The following is a 6059-nucleotide window of genomic DNA, read 5'->3' on the forward strand; positions in this document are numbered from 1 at the left end:
TAACTTGAAGTGTGCTCCAATAGGTGTATTTACTGTCCTTGCATCAGTCATTTTAAAGAGATTTAAAACCTTGTTTATGTACCTCTCTTGCGACAAGAACAAAGTTTTCTGTTGTCTATTCCTCATAATCTCAACACCTAATATTTGTTTTGCTGCACCAAGATCTTTCATTTCAAATTCAGTATTGAGTTGCTGCTTTAAACTTTGAATTTCCCTAGGATCTTTACATGCTATGAGCATATCATCTACATAGATCAATAGATAGATGTATGACTGATTTTGAAGTTTCTTGAGATACACACAGCTATCATACTTTGATCTATAATATCCTAGTTGTAGCATAAAATCATCAAACCGTTTATACCACTGCCTAGGAGATTGTTTAAGGCAAGAGATATATTTCTGTAACAAGCATACTTTTCCAGATTGATGTCTAACTTCAAAACCTTTTGGTTGAGACATCAGAATCTGTTCTTCAAGATTTCCGTGTAGGAATGCTGTTTTAACATCTAACTGCTCTAGTTCAAGGTCTTGTATTGCAGTGATAGCAAGTAGAATTCTGATAGAAGAATGCTTAACTACAGGAGAGAACACTTCATGATAATCGATCCCTTCCACTTGTGAAAAACCTTTAGCAACTAATCTGGCCTTAAACCTTGGTTCTTCAACTCCTGGAACTCCTGGTTTCCTTTTGTATATCCATTTACAACCAATCACTCTTTTATCTTTAGGCTTATCAACCAATACCCAAGTGTTGTTCTTGATTAAAGACTTGAACTCATCTTGCATAGCCCTTAGCCACAATGCACTGTCCCTACAGTGCATAGCTTCTGTATAGGTGGTTGGCTCTTCCAGATCCACCAATTCAGCCACATTAAGAGCAAAGGCTGTAAATTCAGAAGATGCAAATCTTGATGGCAGCTTTATTTCTCTTCTGACTCTGTCCCTTGCTAGTTTATAATCTTCCAGATTATGATCTTGATCCTTATCATCACCTTGTGGATCTCTGTTTTCTGTTAAAACATGATATTCTTGATTTTCCATGTGACTGATATCATAAGAATCCTCAGATTGTTGGTGATTAGCTCCACCTTCATCCTTATTTTGAATATTGCTGTATGAGTGAACCTGATCAATTTCCTGTAAAGCCTGCTCAGCTTGTTTAGAGCTGGCTGCTGCTGGGACATCTTTGTTAGCATAAAAGACAGACTCATTAAATACCACATCCCTACTGATTATACACTTTTGCTCATCTAAAAGTCAGATTTTGTATCCTTTTACACCAGTAGGATATCCTAAAAAAATACCCTTCTTAACTCTAGGACTTAACTTTCCCTGATTAGCATGAATATACACAACACAACCAAAAATCCTTAAATGCTTATAATTTGGTTTCAATTTAGACCACTTGTTTTCAGGCACCATAAATTCAATGGCAGAGGAGGGTGACAGATTTATCAAATAACAAGCAGTAGAGGCTGCCTCTGCCCAGAATTTTGGTGGCAAACCACTTTCACTAAGCATGCACCTTACTTTGTTCATTATTGATCTATTCATGCGCTCTGCTACTTCGTTTTGTTGTGGTGTGTAGGTACAAGTCCTATGCCTAGCAATACCATTTTTAACACAATATTCATCAAACTCATGATTACAAAACTCTAAACCATTATCAGTTCTCAAGATCTTTATTTTATTTTCAGATTGGTTTTCAACTAAGGTTTTCCAATCTACAAACTTAGCAAAAGCTTGATCTTTTGTTTTTAGGAAATAAAGCCAAACTTTCCTAGAGAAATCATCAATAAAGATAATAAAATACTGAGATTTTGATAGTGATAGAGGTACCTGCGGAGAGCCCCAAAGATCAACATGTATATAATCCAGAGGTAGTTTCGTATTATGAGAAGATGTGTTAAAGCTCAATCTATGAGTTTTCCCAAGGACACAATTTTCACAGAAGTCCAAAGCAGTGATCTGTTTTTGATCCAGGAATCCTTGTTTAATGAGTTCTTGTAGTCCTTTCAAACTCATATGGCCAAGTCTTTGATGCCAAAGGCGTGTATGATTCTTGTCAGTTGTAGTAACATTGATTTCTGATGTCAAAGTAGTTCCTTGAAGAATATACAATCCATGCCTTAGAATGGCCTTCATAATAACCAGTGATCCTTTTACAACTTTAAGAGTGCCACTTTGAGCTTTATAACTCAGCCCCTTTTGATCTAAGGTATCCAAAGAGATCAGATTTCTCTTCAAGTCTGGAATATATCTTACATCTGTTAAGATCTTGATGGAACCATCCCACATTCTCAGCTTAATAGAACCAGTCCCTTGAATTTTACAGGATTGATTATTCCCAAGAAGTACATATCCTGAATCTGCTCCTTGAAATTCAGTGAACCAGTCTTTCCTTGGAAACATGTGATAAGAACATCCAGAGTCCAATATCCATTCTTCCTTAGGATCTTCAGTGGAGATGGTTAAGACCTCAGCTTCTTCATATCCTTCAAGGATATTTGCAGCATCTGTAACAGGAAGATTCTCCTGTCCTTGATTCAACTTTCTTAAAGGGCAGAACCTCCTAATATGGCCCTCTTTCTTACAGGACCAGCATGTTCTCTTTGGTCTTGACTTAGATCTAGACTTTGATCTCCATCTACTTGCTGATCCTTTTCTTTCAAGTGACCTACCTCTTATGTTCAAACCTTCTCCAGTAGATTTATAAGGCTTGCCATTAGCCTTCAAATCTAGTTCCTTGGAATAAGCAGCTCCTGTTACTTCTTCAAGAGTTAGAGTTTCTTTGCCATACTTCAAAGTATCTCTAAGATGATCATAGGCCTTCGGCAGAGAATTAAATAAGAAAATAGCTTGATCTTCTTCATCAATTTTCACATCCATGTTCTCAAGATCTGATAACAATTTTGTGAACTCATCAACATTCTCATCAATCGACTTATTTTCATCCATCTTATAACTGTAGAACTTCTGCTTTAGATAGATTCTATTAGGCAACGCTTTTGTCATGTATAATTGCTCTAATTTGAGCCACATATCAGCTGCCGTTTTCTCCCTTACCACCTTCCTGAGAATTTGGTCACTTAGGCTGAGAACAATAGTGTTTCTAGCCTTCTTTAATATTTCAAGCTTATTCTCGGTTGTGTCTGGAATCCTTGATTCTCCCTTCAGTGCTTCATCTAATCCTAAGTTTCCCAGGTGTGCCATCATCTTCTCCCTCCATAGATTAAAATCATTCTTTCCATCGAATTTCTCCACTTCAAACCTTGATGTGGGCATCGCTAACGAATATCCATGGCCAGTAGACATTCCTTAAAGATTGTTTACTCAAGAGATAAGAAATAAAAGGGAATGACTGGACAATTCAGATTTTGAAGAAGAAGGAGATCACCTACTCAGAATCTTCCGCCCCAAGATCTTAATCTTGAGGCTCTGATACCACTTGTTGAATCTCACAGCAGAAACAAGAACAGAGAAATAACCAAACTCACAAATATAACAGCATAACAAGAAACAAGCTATCAACTCAGAAAATCAACACGAACACAGGGAATTACTTGGTTCGGATTATAACAAATCCTACATCCAAGGTTCTGGGTTTTCACCCAAATGAATTCACTAATACTCAATCAAAGATCTCGTCCTTTACAACCCCAAATCACATGAATCAAGAGCTACACCAGAAACTCAATTGATATACACAAGAACAAGAAGAATACAGGGATAATCGATGTTCCAGCTCCTTCAAGATGCTCCTCGACTTTCTATCTCCAAAATCAGGAGATTTCCCTTATCTGTTCTTCGAATAAATGATTAGGCGGAAAAACGATGATCATCTCTCGTGGCTAGCTCTCTCTGATTGTTTTTAATCTTCCTTGTTGCAGTTCGTACCCTTAATTCTGTTTTGAGCTAAGTTAACGATATCAACTAACTGAGAGTTAATCCAAGCCATTGGATCAAGACTTAACTCCAAGACCAATCTTGACCCTCCATTGCAACTAATTGCAAAGTCAATCATAAAGTCTTCACAGAAAGTGAAATATATTTTTGGTCCTGCAAGTTTTTTTTTCAACTTTTAGTTCTGTTATCTCAAAATTTCCAATATTCATGCATTAATTACTTGCAATTTTTTTTTCGATTTCGTTTTTTTTTTGTCGGAACCCTACTAGACAGTCAAAAATGTTTAGTAGTCCATAGATGTGTTGACATAGAATTTAAACGGAAATGTTTTTTTTTTTTCAATAAGTTGTCCATTTTTTGATTTTGGTCTATTAGCTTTTCAAATTTTGGTTTTGGTACACTAACTTTTATTTTTCAGTAATTTTGGTCCAATTACTGACGTGACAGCTAGACACGTCAACATTCTCCGATGTCACATCATCATTTTTCGATAACATGTCAGCATTTTCCGATGCCACATCAGCACTTGGACCAAAATACCCGAAAACTAAAAGTTAGTGTACCAAAACAAAATTTTGAAAAGTTAATATTGAACCAAAATAAAAAAATAAAAAAGTTAATAGACCAAAAAATATGGACAACTTATTGGGCATCATGAAGATGACAGAAAATTACAGATTTCACCCAATTTTCAGCCATTTTCACGATTCCGATCACCGAGATTGAAATTGTATCATATGTTTAACATTTATGATCAATTTAAAACTATTTTTGTGTGTGTGTGTATATATATATTACTACTTACACTACTTTCGTAGTATTATAGACTTTTTGATAATTTTAACAATAAAAAATTTTATAATATCAAACACATCAACATATTTACGTTATTTAAAATAAATTAATTTAAATATTTTAAAATCTTATTTATAAAATAAGATTTGACCACTTATTATAAGCTCAGCTTATAAGCTGTTTTAATAAATTTGGTCAAACATCGTCTTAATCGTGAAAAGTTTTCTTTCTTATTGAGCTATGATCTTTACATGATTTGAGCCACCATTAATCAATAAAGCAAAGAAAAGGGGTTTTTTTATTAAATTAATATAAAATTAATAAAATGTAATTAAAATATTGCATTCTTTAAAAATTGACCAAACTAGTACAATCCGGGACAGTCTGTCCCGGATTCATCAGAGATCTGACAGGTCTATGATCTCTGATGAATTCGAGACAGATTGTCCAGATTCATATTTACATATATATATTATATATTAAAAAAACGATAGGCCCAAAAAAAATCGGCTGGACCAAAAATTATAGGTCCAGCCGATTTTTTTTTAAAAATAAATTAAGTAAATAAGCTGTCTTATCGGTCATTCTGACCGATAAGACAGCTCTCTGAATCTGAAGCAGGCTGCTTCGGATTCAGAGATTCACACATACATTGATTCACGGACTCAACAGACTTAATTATTTATGCATATATTTGTGTTCAATGTCTTTCTCCTTCCCATTTCATTTCATTCCCATAAATATTTGAATTCCTCTTGCATTTTTTTCATGCTTCCTTCGCCATTGTTAAAGGTAACCGGTTATGTTTATATTTATTATTTAATTTATTGTTTTAGATTTCTTTTGTTATGATATTTTTATTTAGTTGATATTTTGTTCTAATTTTTTAAAAATATTGTCAGATTATAATTTAATTGGACGGTTGATCTTGCTTTCGTACACAATTAACAAGTAATTATCATAATTTTCTTACAATTCTATTATTGTTTAATTTTTGTGGAATATAATATTTAAAATTAATTTAATTTAGTTAAAAGTTTTTTTTCGTATTTTATACTTAAATTATTGATGAATTATACACAATTAATTTATATTTATGTAATTATTTTAAGAATAGAGTAATAAATTAATTTATTTTAAAATTATAGGCACGCAAATTTTTTTTTTCTTTTATTAATTAGTGTGATTACATTGGATTGATTGTATGACATTGCCTGAGTTTAGATCAGACTGTTAGGCAGCGTTTGGTAAGGTTCATAACTAAATGATTAGCAAGTAGTCCAACGTTTGAATTGATTTTAGCACATTCTTAGATAACCATGGGCCCGACACAATTCACTGTATGGGCTTGAAAA

This window comes from Henckelia pumila, chromosome 4, assembly GCF_033568475.1.
Source record: "Henckelia pumila isolate YLH828 chromosome 4, ASM3356847v2, whole genome shotgun sequence".
Lineage (NCBI taxonomy): Eukaryota > Viridiplantae > Streptophyta > Magnoliopsida > Lamiales > Gesneriaceae > Henckelia > Henckelia pumila.